Genomic DNA, 24,253 nt, shown 5'->3' on the forward strand with positions numbered 1-24,253 from the left:
CCCAGGTCAGGTTCTGGGTGACTTTGGACTACAGGTAGGTTTCTTAACATGAACATTAATCAGATTTGGGGCCGTGTGTGTGTGTGTGTGTGTGTGTGTGTGTGTGAGAGAGAGAGAGAGAGAGAGAGAGAGAGAGAGAGAGAGAGAGAGAGCGAGCGCGCGTGAGAGAGAGCTGTCCTAAACAATGTAGGATCTTTTGCAGCATTCCTGGACTCTACCTGCTGGCCAGTTATCTCTGCAATCCAGTTACATCAACCAAACCTGACTTCAGATATTGCCAAATGTTCCCTGAGGGCAGAATTATCTTTGGTTGTGAACCCCTAAATTATAGTGATAAGTACTATTCTGGAACATGTGTTGGAGTATTGCTCTGGAATTTTATGTACACCAGCTTTTTATTTTATTTTTGTGGTGCTGGGGATTGAACCCAGGGGGCATTCTACCTCCAAGCTATAACCCTAGTTTTTTTTTGTTGTTGTTGTTGTTGCTGTTGTTGCTGTACTGGGGATGAAACCCAGGGGCATTCCCTCCGAGCTACACCCCCAGCCCTATTGTTTATTTTGATGCAGGATCTCACTGAGTTGCAAAGGGCCTCACTAAGTAGTAGCTGAGGCCGTCCACAAACCGCAGTCCTCCTGTCTCAGCCTCCCAAATGCTGGGATTACAAATGTGCACCACCCTGCCTGGCCCTAGGTCTGTTTTTTTTATTCTTTAATTGGAAACAGGGTCTCACTAAGTTGCAGAGGGCCTCACTAAGTAGCTGAGGCTGGCCATGAACCTGTGACGTTCTTGTCTCAACCTCTCAAGTACTGGGATTACAAGTGTGCGTCACCATGCTCGGCTCACACCAGCTTTTTAAAACAAGTATTATGAGCGCGGAGCATGCCAGACCCCTGGAGAAACTGGGGCCCGGGCGTAAGACCCTGGGGCCCGGGTGGGGGTCAGGCGGGGCACACCGGACCCCTGAAGATCTGGGGCACGGGTCGTCGCAGGACTCTGGGCCCCGGGCTGGACCGTTCGGGGCACGCCAGACCCCTGGAGAAACCGGGCCCGGTCATAAGACCCTGGGTCCCTGGCGGGGGTCTGGCGGGGCACGCTGGACCCCTGGGGAAACCAGGCCTGGGTCACAGTGCTACTGAGTGCCTGATCCCACAACCTCCTCAAACCACACATACTATCTTCTCTTATTAAAAAAAAAAAAAGGAAAAGAAAAAGAAAAAAGAAAAATATCGGAGAGGGGTCAAGAAAGCTGTGGCAGATGCCAGGATACTGGAGATGCAGACAAAACTTATCCAAATGAACTGGAACTTTTGGAAAAATTCCCCGCGAAGGAGGACTGCTTCTTCTCTACATTGTTAAGAATCTTGGACATCACATGTAAGGAGAGAGTTTAGCAGAAACCTAGGAGAAAGGCGGTGTTGAAAGTGGTCTCTGCGATGGTGGTGGAGACTTGTATTTAGGAGAAGCAGAAATCAAATCCTACCACCCTTATTTTTTGGAGAAATTACACCAAATGTCGAATGCTATCGTCATGCATGCTTAGGAACACTGGAAAACATTCAGAGTGGAAAAAGAGCTTGGGAAAGATTTGAAATGGTGGAGGCAGTGGCAATGGCAGTGGCCAGTATTCAGGGGAGGCAGAGATCTGATGCATTACACCTGGAACCTTTGAAGTAATAACCAGAGGCAGAATGCTACCACCACGCACCCTCGAGAACATGGGACAAATGGCTGGGCAAAGAGGGTGCTTGGATTGGAGCCTGCTGTGGGGTGAGGCCGGCGACAGCCACAGCAAAGCTGGGAATGGAGCCTGCCGTGAGGCAAGGCTGGTGCTGGAGTCTCCGAGGCCGGGATCGAAGTCTGCCGAGGGGTTAGGCCGGTGCTGGGGCCAGCGAGGCCGGGATTGGAGCCTGCTGTGAGGCAAGGCTGGTGATGGGGCCTCCGAGACCGGGATTGGAGGCTGTCGAGGGGTTAGGCTGATGCTGGGGTTAGTGAGGCTGGCATCGGAGTCTTCCATGAGGTAAGGACAGTGCTGGGGCCTCCGAGGCCGAGATCGGAGCCTACCGAGGGGTTAGGCTGGTGCCGGAGCCAGCGAGGCCAAGATCAGAGCCTGCCATGAGTCAAGGCCGGTGCTAAGGCCTCCGAGACGGATCGGAGCCTGCCGAGGGGTTAGGCCGGTACCGGGGCCAATGGCTGGCATCGGAGCCTGCCATGAGGCAAGGCCACCACTGGGGCCTCTGAGGCCGGGATTGGAGCCTGCTGAGGGGTTAGGCCGGTGCCGAGGCCAGCGAGGCTGGGATTGGAGCTTGCCGTTAGGCAAGGCCGGTGCTGGGGCCTCTGAGACCGGGATCAGAGTCTGCCGAGGGGTTAGGCCGGTGCCGGTGCCGGGGCCAGCGAGGCCAGGATCGGAGCCTGCTGTTAGGCAAGACCGGTGCTAGGACCTCCGAGGCCGGGATCGGAGCCTGCTGAGGTGTTAGGCTGGTGCCGGGGCCAGCGAGGCCGGGATCAGAGCCTGCCATGAGGCATGGCCAGTGCTGGGGCCTCCAAGGCCGGGATCGGAGCCTGCCAAGGGGTTAGTCCAGTGCTGGGGCCAATGGCCGGCATCGGAGCCTGCCGTGAGGCAAGGCCGCTACTGAGGCCTCCAAGGCTGGGATCGGAGCCTGCCTTAAGTCTAGACCGGTGCTGGGGCCACCAAGGCTGGGATCAGAGTCACCTGAGGGGTTAGGCCAGTGTCAGGGCCAGCGAGACCAAAATCGGGGCCTCCCATGAGGCAAGGCCGCTGCTTGAGCCAGCGAGGTCTGGATCAGTCCACTGGGTAGCCAGGCCACTCTTGGGGCCGTCAAGAATGGGATCGGTACTTGCAACCACGGCATGCACAGAGAAATATCGCAGAAAATAAAAACCAGATGCTTCCCCTAATCCGCAATAACTAGGAGGAAAGGGGCAACAGGAAGAGGTCGAACTATAGAAAGGGCCCTATAGTGAAGCAATTAAGGTGACCAATCAGAGGGTATGGAATAGGGGAGGATGGAGCCTCTTTAAAACGCAGGAGGTACATAAACATATGTATCAAAGTTAATCACCAAAGAAGCATGGGATCAAGGAAGGGGGAGGGAATGGGATGGGGACTGGATGAGGGCTAATTGGATGATGTGTGTTTGTGTATCTTCTCAAGTCTTGTATTCCAATGTGATATATGATTACAATGCACCAATAAAAATAAATTAAAAAATAAATAAAAAGACACAGATAAAACAAAAAAACCAATTATTATTATTTGCATTCTACCCATGGTGAAATTGAGGTCCATCAACTTTAAGAAAACTCTCCAATATTATACAGCCGGAAGCCAGGACTACTATACATTTTTTTTCTCTTGTGAGGAAGTATTTTTAACATTCAGAGAAGCATAGAGCACAATTTAATAAACTCGAATGTACATAGCACCCCAACTGAACCAATGTTAGTATTTTTGTTTAATTTCCTTTATATCTAACTTGGGGTGGTAAATGTTGTATATACAGGAAAATCTCCTTTTTTGCCTGTGTTGATCCTGTCTCACATATTTTCTTTTTCCAAATAATCATCCTGCCAAAGCTGATGTCATATCCTCCCAGGGAAATATTTTCTGCTTTTCTTACATGGATGCAAATACACTCACAGGCAACACAGAATACTCTAATAAGGGCACTTTCTGGAGGGCGCACCTTCTTCCTCAATTTCCTTTTTCTACCAAACAAAGTTTTCTGATTTTTTTTCTATGTTGGAACTACAGATCTAATTCTTGATTCTTTTATTTCAATGACTATAGAGCAGCAAATTGATCCCAATGTATTCAACCATTCACTCTTTGGTGGATGGACAGTTGTCTCCCATTTCTCACTATTTCAAGTTGTACTACTGGGAACACGTGCAGGTGTGCGCGTGTGTGTTCGTACAAGTGAGCATTTCTATAGGAAATACAGCTAGATGTGGGATTCCTGGGTTGTAGGATGCGTATACCTTCAACTTTATTAGATATTGGCAAATTGCTCTCCAAAATGATTGAACTAAATTACACTCCTTCCAACACACTGTAAGACTGTTCATTTCGTCACATCCCTGCCAACCCTTGGTATTTTCCAACTTTATAATGTTTGCCAGTCTGATTAGGGTGAAATAGCATATAATTATTGTTTCAAAAGCCTGCATTCTTAACCACTGCTCTTACTTCTTGAAGTTTCACTTATGTAAAATGGAAAAAAAGATCTTTTTTTCTATTTCTTAGAGCAGTATTAAATCCTCTGGGTGTAATGTGTGGATGTGTTGTGTAAATATGAAGTGCCACTTTTGTACTTTGCTGGTGGTGGGAGAGAAAAATGTGTACAGCTTCTATCGCAGGCAATTTGACAAAATCTATCAAAATTTCAAATGTATGTGTATTATCTTTGAACTTAAAAAATAATTTCAAAATTATAGAAAATTTGCAAAAATGGTGAAAAGAATTCCCATATACACAGGTTGTCTAAATGTTAACATTTTATCATATATGCATTATAATTCTCAATATTCCTCCCTCATCTCTCTCTTTCATATCCTTTTTTCTCTTTATTTATATGCATACGTATGTGTATGTTTACACACATGACTTTTCCAATGTGTGATTTTATCTCTGAGAAAATTTCTAAAAACATACTCTGTTATATATAGGAAAGTTGTTAAACCAGCAAATTGATATTGGTATAAATCTATAACCTACTAAATGTATTCAAATTTTATCCAGTGAGCTATTAATGTTTATATATATAATTTTGTTCTCCAGGATCCAATCTAGTATTTTTTTTTTAGGGGCACCCTATCTTTAAGGTACACCTCCAGCCCTGTTTTTTTTTTTTTTTTTGGTGGTACTGGGGGTGGAACCCAGAGGCTTTCTACCTCCAGGCTATACTCCCAGACCTTTTTTTATATTTTATTTGGAAACAGGGTCTCACTAAGTTGCTGAGAGCCTCACTAAATAGCTGAGGCTGGCTTCGAACCTGTGTGATCCTCCTGTCTCAGCCTCCCAAGTGTGGGGATTACAAGCGTGTGCCACCATGCCCGGCCCTATTTTTATTTTGAAATAGGGTCTTGCTAAGTTGCTGAGGCTGGCCTTAAACCTGTGATTCTCCTGTCACAACCTCCAAAATTCTGGGATTACAGATGTGGGCCACCATGCCCAGCTGAGCTCTCTGTCTTTCAGTAGAAATTTCCCAAACTTGACTATTTTCTCAACTGCCAACAGAGAGTGGGGGAAATGTGGCCATTGAGTGACCAGTTCTGAAAAGAAACCACTGATAAGTGGTTTTTCATCCAGCAAAGGGACTGGTGATTTCCAAAGGAAAGATCTAGCTGCTCTTTAATTTATCAAAACGTGGCAGGGCACGGACGATTGCAATGCAAACATAACCTTTAGGCCTGAGAGGCAGAGAGAGCGCTGGACCCACTGGGTGGTTTGGGCTGAGTTCTGAGTTCTTTTCTGACAAACATTGAATGATTATTTCTTGATGGGGGGATGTCTAGCTGCTACAGATTTTTCAGGAATTCCTACACACTCTACATTTTGAAGCAAATGGACACACAAAAGAACATCTACACTTCCCCCTTCAGATCCAAGAAATAAACGAATAGCTTTGAGGGGCCGTGCATCACTAATGAGGTGTCCACCTGGAATCATCACCAACACGTGTCCGTCCCACAGAGGGGGAGGCAGACAGACCCCAAGCCCTTGAGGGGCTTGACCATGATTACATGAGTATTGGGAGGCAGAAAGGAGATTCAAATTCAGGCAATCTTGCGTCCAGTCCAAGTATACTCTTCCAGAATAACCCTGTGGTCAAATACATAAAAATAAAAAAAAATATGATTTGTAGGTTGATTATATTTTTGCGAGGGCTCCAGGAGAATGACGTGCTTGAAGAGGGAAAGAGATATTAATATCAGAAGAACTTGATTGGGAATGTGGGGAAGGGAAGAAAAAAGAGAAGGCTTTGACTCAACTTTTGGTTCCCCCAGCAAATGCTTTATTTAATGACTGTTTCCCACTTTTCTCTTGTGCAACATACATGTGCTTTGTGACTCTATTCTGGATTTGGGGCACAGAGTCTTAAAGGTCAGCCTGGCTAAAGAGAAAGGTTTATGGCTTCAATGTGAGCTAGTGGGGCAGCTACGTCCCAGTGGAGAGAATAATTGGTATTGGCTTTTGGAGAAGTGGACTTTGGGCGTGGAAAGTAGTCCCTGGCGGTGACTGGCCCGATACTGAGATCTTCACGGGTACTTAAACACACAGGGGGCAATGTGGATAACACTGGCGAAGGCTCATTGGTACAGAATGCTTTAGTGCTGACTATCTGCCATGGAACCCTTGCATCCTGCAACCCTCCGCCTGCTAAAGCCCCATCAGTGGGCATGGTCCAGCCTGGGACATCCCTAAGGTGCAGAAGGCTAGACCCTTAGGAACATATTCTGTTCACCCCAGAAGATCCTGCAAGACAGTACTGCTGTTCCATCAGCAAACTTCCACGAAGTGAATTTCCCCCTGAATTTTTTTTCCCAGCGTTTTATTTTTAACTAAAGGAGGAGAAATTTTATACCACGTGGAAAGGTGTTTATTTTTGCAATCTCCGAAGTCTCCGCATCACCACCTCTGAATGTATCTGTGGTAAAGATGGACACGAGCCCTGTTACCGGAACCCTGTTATTGCACGTGGGGATTTCAGAAGATTGGATTTACAAGATAGCTTCAGCCCCATATGTCCGTGTGGGAGGTTGGAAGACAAGCAGAAGCTCCAAGGAGAAAGTGGCTAGGTCTACCTCTTTTTTCTATAATAAGTTATTGAGTTATTGCATTATTATATTATCATCCATATTAATAGAGTTTTCCCCTGGACTTATATTTCTTTCTCTCCTTCCTATCTTCCTTCTTTCTCTTTCTTGCTTCCTTCCTTCCTTTCTTTTATTTGCTTTTTGGAAATACTGGGGCTCAGACCCAGGGGTGTTCTACCACTAAGCTACTGTTCACTTATTTATTTTTTTTACATTTGAAACAGATGTTGCCCAGGATGTCCTTGAACTTGAGATCCTCCTGCCTCAGCCTCCAGACGCGCTGGGATTACAGGTCGCTCCGCGGCTTCGTCCCGTGTCTCCTAAGAAGTGTGATGGTCTGAGCTATGCAGAGGCTTGGCTGGGGCCCTGATGGAGGGAATGGCTGCATCGCAGGGCCTGGGGAGAAGCTGGAAGGAGGTGGCTGCTAGACTCCTATCGCGCTCTGAGTACTAAGACGGGAGGTAAATAGCAGTAGCGATGGCATGGAGAGGAGGAGGCAGGAGGGTGGGCGGCCTCAGCCACCCAGCCCGTCACTTCTCCTACCCGACCCACCCGAGACTGACATTTAGACGAGCTGGTTGCCAGCCTGGGCGCGGGCGCCGGGCCACGCAGGGCGCGGCTTTGAAAGGCTCTGGCATCTGCTTTGTCCAGCCTCGTGCCCACATACTGGGACTGCTTGTTTTCCTCCAATAGCAATTAGCACCGTGGTAAATGTCTTGTGCTCTGTGCTAATTCGGAAGAATAAGCATGTCGTACTTGGCCAAGAATTACAGCTAATCACAGAGGGCTCGGGGGCCACGCTGCCCTTTCGTCGCCTTTTGTTTTAAAACGAGGGCTTGGTGCAACTCCTAACACTCCCCTTGGTTAGGGATAACCATGGAGACCTGGGGGAGGCCGGGAGGGGCTGCTAACCCGGGGGACCCGCTTCCTGCCCAGGAGGCGGCCATGGGCAGCCGGCACCTGCCAGCCCGGTGGGCCCCCGGATGCTCCGCATGTGCAAAGCCCGGCCCAGAGCAGAGCCGCAGAGCCTCCAGTGGCCACCGCGGACCCAGGGCTTGGGGGGAAGGCCCCGCGGCCCCGCTTTCAGGTCGGAATGTTCTTGGGTTCTTATGTCTTCTGAGCCTCCCGACTAGACCCGCATCTGTTCTTACTCTAAGAAGGCATACTTTGTTCTAATTTGGTATTTATCATATGTAATGATTTTAGGTTTTTTTTTATTAAAGTCAGGCCAATTAAGGTATCATTTACATTTAGGAAAATTCTTTTTTTGGTACTGGGGATTGAACTCAGGAACATTCTACCTCCAACTATATTCCCTCCCATCCTCCTCCCCTCTTTTTTTTTTTTTTGGTGGTACTGGGGTTCCTGGAAACCCTTCTACCACCAGGCTACACTCCCAAACCCATTTTTACATTTTTATTTGGAAACAGTGTCTCTTAAGCCAGCGCGGCTGGCTTCCAATCTGCGTGATCCTCCTGTCTCAGGCTCCCAAGTGCAGGGATTACAAGTGTGCGCCACCACGCCCGGCCTCCACCCACCCCCCCCTTTTTTTTTTTTTTGCAGTACTGGGGATGGAACCCAGGGGCTCTCTACCTCTGAGCTACACACTCAGCCCTATTTTTTATTCTTTACTTTGAAACAAGGTCTCACTGAGTTGCAAAGGGCCTCACTAAGTAGCTGAGGCTGTCCCCGAATCCAGATTCTCCTGTCTCAGCCTCCCAAATGCTGGGATTACAAGTGTGCGCCACCACACCCGACTCCTATCCCTTTTTTATTTTTATTTATTTTTTTATTTTGAGAAAGGATCTTGCTAAGTTGCTGGGGGCCTTGCTAAGTTACTGGGGCTGACCTCAAACCTGCGATCCTCCTGTCTCAGCCTCCCCACTACTGGAATTACAGGCGTGTGCCACCGTGCCCGGCTAAATAATTCCATGAGTTTTGCCGAATGTAAACAGTCACATTCCCACCACTACCTTCGAGGCACAAAACGGCTCTAAAGATCCCTTCTTGTCTTTTCTTATCAGTGTCTTGTCATGGCCCCAGCCCACGCGACAGCAGACCTGATTCTTGTTCCATGGTTCTGCTTTTCCAGAATACCATATAAGTGGAATCTCTCAGGGAGTGCTTTCTGTTGTAATGAGGCTCTCTTTCACTTAAGAGAGATCTAGCCACATATCTTGGTACTAGCACTCAGTCCCTTTTTTATTGGTACTGGGGGTTGAACCTAGGGGCATTCTACCTCCAAGCTACACCCCCAGTCCTATTTCTATTTTTTTTTTGGGGGGGAAACAGGGTTTTGCTAGGTTGACGAGAACCTCACTACTTGCAGAGGCTGTCCTCAACCCTTCGATCTTCCTGTCTCAGCCTCCCAAGTTCTGGGATCACAGGCGTGCGTCACTGTGCCGGGCAGCTGACTCTGTTTTTATTGCTCCTGGGTAATGTGAGCATTGGGTTGTTTCTACCTTTTGGCAACAATAAATAATCCTGCCGTGAAATTCATGTACCGGACTCCTGTTGTTAAGCCCTATAAGAAGCCACCCCAGGCTGGGCACAGTGATGCATGCTTATAAACCCCAGTCCTTAAGGAAGTTGAGGGAGGAGGATGGCAGGTTTGAGGCCAGCCTCAGCAACTTAGCCAGGCCACTTCGTGAGACTCCCTGTTTCAAAATTAAAAAGTAAAACAGTGCAGGGAGTATAGCTCAGAGGTAGGATACCCTCAGGTTCGGTCCTTAGTACTGAAACAAATAAGTATAAATAAAAAGCTGGGCGTGGTGGTGCACGCTTGTAATCCAAGCATTTGGGAGGCTGAGGTATCATGGTTTGTGGCCAGCCTCAGCTACTTAGAGAGGCCCTTTGTAACTCAGTGAGACCCTGTTTCAAAATTAAGACTAAAAAATAGGGCTGGGGGTATAGCTCAGAGGTAGAATGCCCCTGGGTTCCATCCCTAGAACCGCAACAAACAAACAAACAAATAAATGAAGCCACCTGGCTGTTTTCCAAGGCGGACGTACCACTTTCACGTTACCAGCAGCAATGTACAGAAGGCACGCTGTCCCCACTTCCTTATGTTTTCTTTTGAGACAAGGTCTCACTAAGTTACCCAGACCGGTCTTGGGCTTGCCGTCCTCCTGTCTCGGCCTCCAGAGACGCTGGGATTGTAAGTGACCTCGGCCCGCGACAGGACACCGATCGGCCAAGGCCGAGCAGGAACTTGCCGAGACAGGCGGTGGCGCGGCTGCTTCCACATGAGCCTGCAAAGCTTAACCATTTTTAGGCACTTCACTCTGAGGATCTCAGAGTCTCTTGTGGTTTTAGACGGCATCTTCCTGATGACTCATGGGGTTAGAGATTCTTTCTTTTGTCTTCTTCTGTTCTACTTTATTTTAAAAAATCACTTTGAATCTGCTCTTGGCCAAGCTCTGGCTGAATACGGTGTTGTTGCAATTTATTTCACCGGGGGCTTGTCAGATTCCTGCCTATGGCCTAAAAATGTGAAATCCAGGAAAATACACAGGCAGAAGCCAGGAGCCGGGAGGTGCCTGGAGCCGGCCACGTTCCCGCACAGAAGTCACCCCAGGTTGGGGGCTGAGCCTTCGGGGGCCCACCATTAGCACAGCCAGCTCAAGGTTTCACACAGGCCGATGGCTGAGTAGGCAAGAGGGTGGCTGGGGGCGCGCATGCGGAAAACCAGAGAGGACTGACCTGCCCTTGGGAAGAGACCCTGGCCACTCCGGGCGGGATGCTCTGCGGAGGTCTGTGTCTGCATCCGGTTGCTAAGTACCAGGTGGGGAGCTCACGCAGTGCGCATGCCCAGAGCCAGAGGCCACCTTACCTTGAAATTAAGGAGACTCAAACTCCGGGCCTCCTGTGCCTGGCGCGCTCTGCTTGGTGCGGGAGGAGCTGGGAGTAACTGAGTGTTGGAGGTGGGGAGGGGAGGAGGCCAGGCTGCAATCGGGGCCCTCCAAGAGATCTCAGAAGCAAGGGATGTGGGTTTTGGCAATTTGCATGACTTTTCCCCTCCTTTAAAGAAACACACGGATCCCTCTCCCTGCTCTTGTTGGTGACTGCGTTTTGTTCTGTTCTTCATTAAGACGTTCTCCCCCGAACCTGGATCTGCTCCTGCTGGCCTTCGCCCCAGCGGGGTGATTCGGTTCATTTGCGGGTGTGGCCCGGGCACGGGGATGTTGAGGGGGTTGGTATTGAATGGGATGTGCCCGGGCTCAGGCCACATGTGAGCAGCCGGAGGCTCCAAGCTGCGAACTGGGCACCTGTGAGCGCTTGTTCTTTTGAGCATCCGCTCAGCTCTTCAAGTGGGCCATTTCTGTCCTCCATACACCACTCTTCTTGCTCCTACATGTTTCAGTATGCCCCATATGCCACCCCCCCCCTTTTTTGGTGGTACTGGGGTTCCTGGAAGGCCTTCTACCTCCGGGCCACACTCCCAGACCTATTTTTTTTTGGGAAACAGGGTCTCTTACGCCAGTGCGGCTGGCTTCGAACCTGCGCCATCCTCCTGTCTCCGCCTCTCAAGCGCGGGGATTACAAGCCTGTGCCACCACACCCGGCTAAGACTCTGTTTTAAAATAAAAAATAAAATAGGGCTGGGGGTGTGGATCAAAGGTAGAATATTATTGGGTTCAATCCCCAATACCACAAAATAGAAACATACACATACATACACATTCACTGCCTTTGATGGGCTTACAGTCATTCCCAATATTTATCTTAGGAGAAATGAAACAGCAACACATCTCCTAGAAAGTATTTTACCTTTGGTTAGAAAATTCATTTTAAAAACAGGAAATAAAAATGAAAATAAAATAAATAAATGAAAATAAATCCCCATAGCTCTCAGTAGACCATCTCCACAGGTCTGGAAATATTTCCTATGCATATACCAACCAAATTTATATATACAATACATTTAATATATTAAAATCCATCTCCTTCCTTCCTTCCTTCCTTTCTTCCCTCCCTCCCTCCTTTCCTTCCTTCCTTCTTCCTTCCTTCCTTCCTTCCTTCCTTCCTTCCTTCATTCTTCCCTCCTTCCTTTCTTCCCTCTCTCCTTTCCTTCCTTCCTTTCTTCTTTCCTTTCTTCCCTCCCTCCCTCCTTTCCTTCCCTCCCTCCCTCCTTTCCTTCCTTCCCTCCCTCCTTTCCTTCCTTCCTTCCTTTCTTCCCTCCCTTCCTTCCTTCCTCTTTCCTTCCTTTCTTCCCTCCCTCCTTTCCTTCCTTCCTTCCTTCCTTCCTCACAGCATTCACATAAAGCATTTTTTCCTGCACTTGGTGTTTTTCACTTGGCAATACATCCTTATTTATTCATTTAGATCTGGCCTTTTCTTTTTAAAGGTCACATATTATTCCTCCAGGGAACCCATGATACTTTTTTAAACTGGTCTTCCATTTTCCAGATATTTAATACTTTTTTTTGCCCATTTAAAAATACTGCTGTAGCCAGGCATGGTGGCACACGCTTGTAATCCCAGCACTTGGGAGGTTGAGACTGGAGGATCGCGGTTCACAGACAGCCTCAGCTACTTGGTGAGGCCCTCTGCAACTCAGTGAGACCCGGTTTCAAAATAAAGAATAAAAAATAGGGCAGGGGGTGTAGCTCAGAGGTTGAATGCCCCTGGGTTCCATCCCCAGTTTTGCAAAAAATAAAATAAAAATAAAAATAATGCTATAATAAGTGTCTTTGTGTATATATGTACGTGTATATACGTACACATACATATACATGCACATACATATATAAACATGTACACACACATATAGACTTGACCTGTATCTATATAAGGCATGTCTGCAAATTTCTACAAGTGGAATACTGGATAAAAGAATATATATATATATTTAAACTGGGAGTGGTAGCTCAGCCAGTAGTGATGGCACATGCCTATCATCTCAGTACTTGGGAGGCTGAGACAGGAGTATCCCAGGTTGAAGGCCAACCTCAGAAACTTAGTGAGATCCAGCTTTACAACAAATAATAATAATCATGAACAATAATAATAAAACAGGGCTGACGGCGCAGCTCAGAGGTAGAATGCCTCTCAGTTCCATCCCTGTTATCACATGCACAGAAAAAGAATATATGTATTTAAAAATTTATAGTTGTTACCAGTTTGTTCTCCTCCAATCACGTTCCTTGTATTCTTATAAAGAGCGGTGGTATAATACCACACCAGGAATGTATATTCTCAAAATTTTGCGTTTTTACCAGTACAGTGTTGACTCTGACATTCTACTGATGTTCTGCATTTCTTACTTTCTTGAGTCTTACAAATACCTTCTCCTTACAACAGAAATCAAATGTGAGTTGTGTTTCATTCTATTTCGTACGTTTCTATTGGGCGGCTCGGCGTTACTGGCTCGCATGTCGTCAAGGGCACCTCTTTTCTTTGGAGGTTTCTGATCCGCTGTCGTGTTTTTAGGCCCCCTCAGGATCCCAGGTTCGTCTGGGTTCTCTCTGTAACTCTCATGCTTACGGCTCCTCTAAAGTCTTCGATCCATCTGGAATGTATTTGGGTTTATTGATGCCACTTTATTTTCTCTGCAAACATTTAGCCAGGTGTTTGTACTCTTGATTAAGTTATCCATCTCTTCTTCACCCACTCGAGGCACCGGCTCTGTGTCATGGGTAGGCCTATTTCTGGATGCTCTCTCTAGTCTATCCGTCTGTCTGTTTCTTCAGCAGGACCAAATTACTCTAATTACTGTTGCTTCTTCGTCTGTTTTGATAATCTGATAGGGATAATTTACTCCATTACTCTTCCCTACCCCTCCCTGAAATTTCCTAGCGATTATATATTTATGTCACAATAATTACCAGTATCATTTTCTTAATTTTCTCTACCCAAAGAAAATGACTCTAGTGGAATGCTTGTAAGTGGGATATTCCGCTGCGTATTTTTGATAGGTATGCTTTATTGCTTTAAGAAACGTCCTTAACGTCTAGGATGCTAAGAATTTGTATTGGATAAGAATTCATTTAATTGGATGATTTTTCTCTATTGTAGGGTGTTTTCCTTTCATCTGTTAACATGAGATTATATTATTTACATTCTGAATGTGAAACATCTCTCTATTCCTGAAATTAACTTTGTTTATGTGTGTGTGCGTGTGAGTGTGTGTGTGTGTGTGTGTGTGTGTGTGTGTGGTTTTAGGGATTGAACCCAAGGGCATTCTACCTCTGATCTATACCCCAGCCCTATTTTAGTTTTTACTTTGAGACAAGATCTCACTAAGATGCCGAGGCTGGCCTGGAATCCGTGATCCTTCTGTTTTAACCTCCTGAGTGCCACCGTGCCTGGTATTAACATGCATTTTTAGTGCATATATTCCCGAGTTTGATTTGCTCATTTTGTTTGATCAGGACTCTTGTGGCTAGGTTTATAAACGAAGTTGGTTTCTACCTTTCTTGTCTTTTCTTGTCTTGCAAGATTAAGGAATCTTTAAGCCTCCTAAATATGAATTAGGCGACATTTCTTCCTCCTATTCTCTGAAGTAGACTGAGATTTTCCAGTTCCTTACATTTTCATAAACGTTTGTAAACCTTTTAAAATGTATTATACTTTGCAGTGCAAGATTTGATTATATATTCAATTTTTAAATTTTTAACATTTCCATTCCATCTGGAGACAATGTACTTTACATTTTTCCCCCAGATAACTATAAATTTCTTGTTTCAAATTTGTTGGCATAAAATTATGACAACTAGAAACTTTAATTTATGTATCCTTAAGTTCACTTAAATTCCTAATCTTTGTTTTTCAAGTTGTTATTTACTGATCTTGGATATCAATTTTTCAATACAAAGATTTTTCTATTTTCCTCATTTTTCAAACAATCAATTTTTGGTTATGTTGTAATGTACTGGTTTTGAACCATAAAGCATACATTTGTTATATTAAAATGATCTTTTAAAAAGTAAATGTATACAGAGCCAGGCATGGTGGTATAGGCTTGTAATCCCAGTACTTGGGAGGCTGAGACTCGAGGATCGTGGTTCGCAGCCAGCCTCAGCTAATCAGTGAGGCCCTCTGCAACTTAGTGAGACCCTGTTTCAAAATAAAGAATAAAAAATAGGGCTGGGGGTGTATCTTAGAGGTAGAATGCCCCTGGGTTCCATCCCCAGTGGTACACACACACACATACACACACACACACACACAGTAAAAACATACAGTATTTCTATCATGCTCCTGAGCTAAAGAGCATACTATATCCATTGAAATCTTCTGTTCTCCAGCCTGACATTGTTGACTAGAGTTTGAAGTCACAAAATTGTTTTAAGAAATAAATCAGTTAATTAAATTTATTGACATCTTTTATTCTTCCTAGTTTTTCTGAACACTCTCTGGTTTTAGTTTCTATTAGTAGTTTTCTAAATGAAGCGCTGAAGATATTAAACAACCAATCTATATTAAATAAAAGAACTTTATTTTCCTCTTAGTCTTAAAAAGTTTAATTGGGTATTAAAGTGTGCGTGTGTGTGTGTGTGTGTGTGTGTGTGTGTGTTTGTGTATTCATTTTTTTTTGTACTGGGGATTGAACCCATTAGCATACCTCCAAGCTATACTCCCAACCTCTTTTATTATTATTTTTTGTTGTTTTGAAAAAGCGTCTCACTAGGTTGCTGAGAATCTCGCTATTTGCTGAGGCTGTCCTCGGGGCTGTGATCCTCCTGGCTCAACCTCCCAAGTACTGGGATTACAGATGTGTGCCTAAGCATATGTTGACTGTTAAGTTCTTTAGTGCTCTGACCATCTATCTCTGGCATCTATTGCTGCCAAGAAGTCTGCAGTTAATCTAATTTTCATTTCTTTAAAAAAGAACCTATCTTTTTCTCAACTAGTGTCACTTTTTTTTTTTTTGGTGATTTCATTATTATGTGTCAATTGTGGAATTATTTGTATTTAGCTTCTTTTATATGTAGAGTGACTTGATGTCAGAAATTAAAAGTTTAATTCTATAAACTTCACCATTATTCTGTCCTCTTTTTCTGGAAGTCTTACTAGACACATGTTGGTGCCTCACATTGTATCGTTAAAAGTCATTAATCATTACTGTGTGCAGGTCTGTTGTGTGTACCAAGTAGGGAGAACATTTTGACAATGATTTTTTAGTTTTTGATTTTCAAGACTTTTAATTGTTATTTTTATATATTCAGTTGTTTTGTTTTATTGATATCTATTTCCAGATGATAGCTTGAATTCAGTTTTCCTCTCTCCTTTTTTTTTTTTTTTTTTTTGGTATTGGAGATTAAAACTAAGGGCATTCTACTACCGAGCTACACAACCAGCCCTATTTTACTTTTTATTTTGAAATGGGTTCTCACTAAATGACCACATGCTCCTGGCCTTGAACCTGTGATCCTCCTGTCTCGGCCTCCCCAGTACTGAGATTATAGGTGTGTGCCACATTGCTTGGCTAGCAAGCCTCTTCCTTTTGATCCCAGAGTAACCAGTGCGCTAATCGAGTAGGTCTTCCACTTATTTTTCAGATTTCCCTACTTCCTGGTGCTTATTTTATCTGTATTTTGTCTCTCTTAATCCCTGTGCCTGGCTAGATTAGTTTTAATGGATATAATTCCTTACTAATCTTTGAACATCTTAAAACACACGAACTTAAATTCTTTGTCAGACTATTTCAGAATATTATATATTCCGTATATATCATCTATAGAGCATTCATGTTCTGGTTGTGAATTTTGTTCGCTATCTTTATTAACATTGTATTTCTTCATGTGGTTTAGAATTGTGTTCTATAAGTTCATGTTATTGGGTGGGGGTCCTGGGGGTTGAACCCAAGGTTATTCTACTTCTGAGCTACACACTTATCCCTATTTCTTTCTTATTTTTATTTTATTTTTTGGTGGTACTGGGGTTCCTGGAAGCCCTTCTAAGTCCGGGCTACACTCCCAGACCTATTTTATATTTTTGAAACAGGGTCTCTTATGCCAGCACGGCTAGCTTCGAACCTGCGCAATCCTCCTGTCTCCGCCTCCCAAGCGCAGGGATTACAAGCGTGCACCACCACGCCCGGCTTCTTTTATTTTTATTTTTAAAACAGGCTCTTGCTAAATTGCTGAGAGCATTGCTAAATCCCCAAAGGTCTCCTGGAACTTGCGATCCTCCTACCCCAGCCTTTCAAGCAGTGGGATTACAGTTGTGCACTACCACATCTGGATTTGTAGGTTCATTTTAAATATAAGGTATTTGGTTTTTCTTTCTATCTCCGTAAGCTCACCTTTCTACCTAAACTTATGACTTCCCACCCCACCCTTGGACCATCAGGCAGGAAGCAAGATGTTATAATGGCAGTCAGACACAAGTCGCCCCTGTAATACTGAGGATACCGTAGGGCCAGGCACTGGCTGCGGACCCTTCTCCGTCTTTGTCTTGGGAAGCCCTATCTCCAGGAAGTGAGCAGGAAGGACTTTTATTTTCAGTTTTTTTTCTCGTTTGGAACCCTGGCCTAGCTTCTAGATTGAAGCACAGATCCTGCTAAGTTCCCATCTTGCGTGAAGCACATTTAGTCTCCAGTTCCCCCATGGCAGCCCAATGTGAGGCTGCGGCTGTTTCGGGTGGAGAGTGTGGCCGGTCCATGGTTTTAGCCTCAGTCATTACTTTTTATTTCCATGGTGTATTTCTCATTCTTCTATGTCCAGCTATATTGTGAGCTGCCTCTTCTGATATTTGACATGTTGGAGCAGAAGGGAGTGAGTCAGTGTGTGAATGTACCATGCCATGGCATCTTGATAGCTATATCTCCATCCATCCATCCATCCATCCATCCATCCAATCTCTAAAAGCCTAATTATGACTTGCCAACACTTCAGCTAGTCACGGTTGCTGGGTACCCAGGAAAAAGTTCACACGGTCATCTCTCACTGGGGAATTTTTTGGAAGTTTGTTTCTGCAACTAACAACTCTAACTTTTTAAAACCTCCCCTGCACCATCAAGACTTTCACTCTATGTTTTTGCCCAGAAATATAGCAAGACTTTTGGAGCCTTTAACTTATAGGCAATATTCTTTGCCTGACATCTAATTCTGAAGGTAGTGACAACAGAGTGAGGGGAGGAATGGGAAAAGATGATAGTGAAGATTTATTAGATTATGAAGCTTCCAGACCAACTATCTGTCCTATCATCTATCTATCATCCATCTATCTATCTATCTATCTATCTATCTATCTATCTATCTATCTATCTATCATTTGGTGGTACTGGGGTTCCTGGAAACGCTTCTACCTCCGGGCTATACTCCCAGACCTATTTTTATACTTTTTTTTAAAATTTGGAAACAGGGCCTCTTAGGCCAGTGCGGCTGGCTTTGAACCTGTGTGATCCTCCTGTCTCCGCCTCTCAAGTGCGGGGATTACAAGCGTGTGCCACCATGCCCGGCCTATCTATCTATATTTTAAAGTTTATTTATTTTGGTGGTACTGGAGATTGAATCCAGGAGGAATTTCTGCCTCTGAGCTATATTCCCTATCCTTTTTTTTTTTTTTTTTGAAAAAAGATCTCACTAAGTTGCTGAGGGGCTTGCTAAGTTGCTGAGGCTGGTCTTGAACCTGCAATCCTCCTGACATGGCCTTCCAAGTACACGGTCATAGGCATGGGCCACAGTAACTGGCTCATGCCATATTTTTTAAGCTCTTTTTTTTTGAGCACAGCAGATTGTGTGATATCTATTCTCTAACCTAGATGTTTGTGTTGTTTAACTTAGGAAATTGGACACTGGAGTGGTAATTGTTTTTTTCCACGTTGCATTTCTTATAATATTACTTATGTACTGCAAGTTTAGCTAGTATTAAAATCAGTAAAATGTAAGAAAATTATACCCTCTTAGTTTCTTTGGTTCTTATCACATGTGCTTTCTTTCTATCTTTCTCTCTCTTGATCTCTCTCTCTCATCCTTTCTCTTTTGGTATATATTTAAGGTACACAACATGAGGTTCTGATTACACTTATTCAAAATAAAATGATTTATTTAGTACTGGGGATTGAACTCAGGGGCATTCTAACCTCCAAGCCATATATATATATTTGAAACAGGGTCTTGCTAGGTTGCTGAGAATCTCACAAAGTTACTTAGGCTGGTCCTCAAACCTGTAGTCCTCCTGTCTCAGCCTCCCAAGTACTGGGATGACGAGCATGCGCCACCGCGCCCCGGCTCTCAATCCTTAAATGCAGAGTGATCTTGTTATATCTCTGCTGTGCTTATTTGCTAATTTTTCCATTTTTCAGAGGTAGAAAATACCTCTGTACTCTCAACGGGAATCGCTGAAGGCAAATGACACATTTTCATCAATGAGGGAAGTCTTTGCTTACTTCAAGGGAAAGGATGTTTTGGGGATGGCATACATTCCCCATCCAAGGGGGTAAATCGAGGCTACCCAGAGACTGGGAAGTCCTGAAGAATATTCTTTGTCACTCTCTCCCTTCTGGGGTTTCGGACTAATTTCTGTTCGCCAGAATAGGTCAGATCTGTACAAAACCCTGAGCTTTTAAACAGAAGGACTGTATAGAAACTGAGAACTTGAGTATATTAACAGTATAGTTTTGGGGATCCTGAATTGCTGACATTAAACATATGAGTAAGTTCCTTCAGATGAGAGCCCATGCCTCACACTCTTGACTTTTTTTCTCCAAAGGGCTTGCTAAGGGCTTGACAAACACTTGCTTAGTTGATTTACAAAACAGGGTTGGTACAATCTCAGCATTTTAATCATGACAAATCTCAGGGCTGACAAACTGCATGTTGATGTCCTTGTTTCCTATCTAATGAAAATATTTAATTTTCAGAATGAACTGAAAGCCACCCAGGCTCTACTTACTACCAACCTCACCTTGGATGGCAAATCATCCTGACAGGCAACTCGGGAGTCCCAGAGCAAGGCCAGAGGCTCTGACGTGTAGCTGGAGGTGCCAGCCAATTTGTCTTTCTTATTGGGTAAGGGGAATCTTTATTAAGACCCCAAAGTATCGAGGTGTTTTCCTTAGGGTCTGCTGTTTATAGAGAACGATAACTCCCCACACTGTTGGATGAATTAAACTTTTATGGCTTGGTAGTGAAAGTCCTTCTGTCTGCAGGTCACCAATCCACCTAATCTAAGCTAGGGAGCCATCGCCAACGACTTCCTGACTCGCTCTCTTGGAATTTATCCACTTTGCTTTTGATGGAAAGAGTGATGTATCTTTCAATTCTGGTGTCTGTTATAATCAGACATAGAATGTCCTTTGAAGAGCTCAGGGTTGATATAGTTAAGTCATGAACATTGTAATCTCCTCAGTAAATATATCCCTGAGCTTCAGACCCTGGCCTTACATGGACTGAACCCAGAATCTCCAAAAAAGTATGAGCCAATAAATCTCCCTTCCTCTAAGTTGTGTGGTCAGCCATTTAGATGATAGCAGCAAGAATTCTGATCCCAAATAAAACATTCTCCAGTTAATCTCTTCCATTAATGTGGTGAATGATCAGTTTAAGCCCAAGGAAGATGTTTGTTTCTCACAGTGAGTCATGATAAAAAAAAGTGAGTCTTGACCATTTACTTAATTAAAATAAGATTTCTTTTTTGCTGTTAGTGGTGGTGTTGAGAATTTCCTGTTAAGCAACTTCATCATTATCTTGTTATGAGGATAGTCTTAGACTGTCAAAATGGTGAATCAACCCCAGCATGCTCGTTGTGGGCAAAGTATTTATAATGATGGAGAAAAAGAACTGAGATGGTTTGCTCAGAGGACAGCTTCCAAGAATATCTCCCTTTCTGTTCTTTTTTTCTCTTCTTTTAAGTGGGGGGCAAGCTCACACTTCTTGGTTGAGTATAATACACTTCTTCTGCTGTCCCATCTTCCCATCTCTATGTTCCAATTGTATTCTTTACAAATAAAGATGCTAGGTATTTTATCTACACATTTATTCCTCGCCTAAGAGTTATTCATTTTATAAGTTTTCAGCTAGAAGATCCCAACGAAACCAGTCAAAGGCATTGTGTTTTCCCTCCAAAGAGTTTTCGGAAAACCGAGAGCCAAGGTAGCAATCAAGATTTTGTTTTTAGACACCCCAAAGATGCGTATATCTGCCATAAATAGGCGCATTGGGTGTTTCATTCTACTAGGGGTGAGTAGTACACAATAAATTTATAGTTTTTAATGTATTAAGATTCTCAAAGTGATACACTGTTATAGTTATAAAAAGACAAGAACATGAAATGTTCTGCCATTGAAAGAGTAGTCTCGAGATAATGATATTTTAACTTTAAAAATAATTTACAAAGCTGGGCGTGGTGGCGCATACTTGTAATCCCAGCATTTGGGAGGCTGAGATGGGAGGATCGTGGTTCACAGACAGCCTCAGCTACTTAGAGAGGCCCTGTGCAACTCAGTGAGACCCTGTTTCAAAATAAAGAGTAAAAAATTGGGCAGGGGGTGTAGCTCGGATGTCAAATGCCTCTGGGTTCCATCCCCAGACCCACAAAAAAGAAAAATAATAACAGTTGACAGAATTGGGTGTGGTGGCACATGCCTGTAATCCCAGTACTTGCTAGGTCGAGACACAAAGATCGTATGTTCAAGGCCAGCCTCAGACTTAGTGAGGCCCTCAGCAACTTAGTGAGACACTGTTTGAAAATAAAAAAAATAAAATAGTGATGAGGGGTATTAGCTCAGAGGTAGAATGCCCTTCGATTCAATCCCCAGCACCACAAAAAAAGGAAAATAATTAACTTATAAGAATGAGATACTCAGTGGAAATGACTACTGAGCTCTCTAAAGTATCAGTATCCATTAAGTTTTTTATTGCTGTACTTCTCATGGTCTAACATGGCATAGTAAAGGAAACCAGATCTTTCTGTTCATATAGTTTTAGATTTTTTTCAACAATGGTATGATTCCTGTAGTTAGAAACTTGGCAGGCACTGGAAGCCTTCTCTCAATCAGAGCAGGCTCCAGACGTGAGGACTTGTAGCTAACAGCTTCAGGGAGGTTGCAAGAAGCAGCAGCCTGCTCCTCAAAGAAACAGAGGTCTGCGTGGAGCCGAAGGAGCAATCATCAAATCCACAAATAAGGTAAGGCAATGAAATAGTGACTTCAGGGAAGTAAGAAGTATCTAAGATGCTCCTGCAATCTACTGATAACAACTACGCATGTCAGAAAGGCTTGTGAGAGACAGACACCGCTCAGTGGAACAGAGGAAGGAGTCCACAAAGGAAACCTAGGTATGTCTATATGGTAACTGAATTTCAACAAGGGCGCCAAGAATACAAAAGGAAAAAGGAGAGTTTCTTCAATAAATGGTGTTGGGAAAATGGATATCCATACACAAATAAAAGTGGATCCTTGTCTTACACCACACAGAAAAATCAATCCCAAGTGGATTAAAACTTAAATGTCAGGCCTGAAAACCATCAAATTCCTAGAAGAAAACATTTGGAAAAAGTTTGGCAGTGATTTTCTGAATGTTCCGCACACACACATAAAGCACAGGCAAAAGAAATTACCCACAAAAGGCAACCTTGCTAATTAGAGGAAATATTTGCAAATATAGCCGATAATGGGCTAATATGCAAGACGTACAGGGACTTCATAGAACTGGATAGCAAAACCCCCTAAAAAAAACCAATTAAAACATTGCCAAAGGACCTACATAGACACTTCTCCAAAGAAGACATGCAAATGGCTGGTAGGTTTATTAAAAGAAACTCGTATCGCAAAAAAAAAAAAAGAAAAAAGAAAAAGAAAAAAAAGAAAGAAAGAAAATCGACATCACAAATCATCAGTGAAATGCAAATCAAAAGCACAAGGAGATATCACCTCTTACTTATCTGGGTGGTTCATATTGAAAAACCAAAAGATATGTGTTGGTGAGGATGTGGCGGAAAGGGGAACCCTGTATACTGCTGGTGGGAATAAAAATTAGAGAATGGAGGTTCCTCAAACAATTAAAAGTAGAACTGCCATGAGGTCCAGCCAGCCCACTTCTGGGTGGATGTCAAGAGGCACTGAGATCAGTATTCTAAAGGGCATCTGCCCTCCCAGACTGCAGCAGCATCCTCAATAGCTAGGCTGTGAGGATATGGAGATATATATATATATATATATATATATATATATATATCCATCCATCCATGGATGGGGGTATAGATAAAGTGTGGTATATATACACAGTAGGATATTACTGAGCCCTAAAGAAGATGGAAGTCTTGCTATTTGTTATAACATGGGTGAACCCAAAGGGTATCATGTTAAGTAAAATAAGGCAGACACAGAATGACAAATACTGCATGAATTCACTTATATGTGGAATTGAAAACAGCAAAATTGCAGATGCAAAAGAATGGGATGGTGGTTGCCAGGGGCTGGGGAGGAGGGCCAGGGAGGTGGCAGTGTAAAGGGCACACGCTTCAGTGCAGAGCCATACTATGCTATTGCAGTTTTGAACAATGTGACATAGTTACCTGAGACTGTCTTTTCTCTGGTTTTTATTTTCCCACAGAGTAAGTCTTTTGTTTGTCATTTAAAATTTTCAGTTTCATTCATCCAATATAAATTTAATAAGCGTCTGTTAATACCAAGATATATTCTCTTTTTTTTTTTTTGGTGGTGGTGGTATTGAGGATTGAACCTAGGGCCATTCTACCTCTGAACTACACTCCCAGTCCTATTTTTTTTAACTTTTTATTTTGAAACAGGGACTCATTGAATTGCTGAGGACCTTGCTAAGTTGCTGAGGCTGGCCTCGAACCTGTGATCTTCCTGTCTTAGTCTCCCAAGTACTATGATACAGGTGTGTACCACCATGCCCGGCTAGGATCTATTCTTACTGCAAATTAAAGACCTGTCAGTGAAAACCAGGTTCCTGCCCTCCTAGATATTACAATACAGACAGAAATGCCAGACAACAAATAAATATATGATAGAATATAAAAAATTTTACTTTTCCTCTAAAGGACTAGATTGGACTATTTAGGGTTTGTGGCCTATCTGGCTTCTGTCTCTACTGTTCAACTGTGCTGTGGTCACACAAAAGTGGCTATAGACAGATGTTACCTCCTAAGTGTTGCTGTGTTTGAGTAGAACCTTGCTGGTGCAGGGCAGGTATTTTCTGATGATATTCTCACCCTCTCTTTGGTATTGTTTCCAGAGATCACTCTACTGAGCTGTATTGCGACAATGAGGCATGAGGTCCTGGGTGGGCGAGGGAAGAGGCCAGGAGAGGATGGCTGGCCTGCCAGGAGAGTAGTCATGAGAAAGACCCCCGAGTGGTTCTGCAGGTGCTGAGCCCGGCCCCTTGCTCAGAGTCATATCAAGATGGAGGAAAGGCATCCTATCGGCCACTAGCGGCCAAGACTCATTTCCAGCCGCCAGTATGAAAGGGCTTGAAGACTGGAATCCGACACAGGCTTC

This window comes from Muscardinus avellanarius (genome assembly GCF_963383645.1).
Source record: "Muscardinus avellanarius genome assembly, chromosome: 10".
Lineage (NCBI taxonomy): Eukaryota > Metazoa > Chordata > Mammalia > Rodentia > Gliridae > Muscardinus > Muscardinus avellanarius.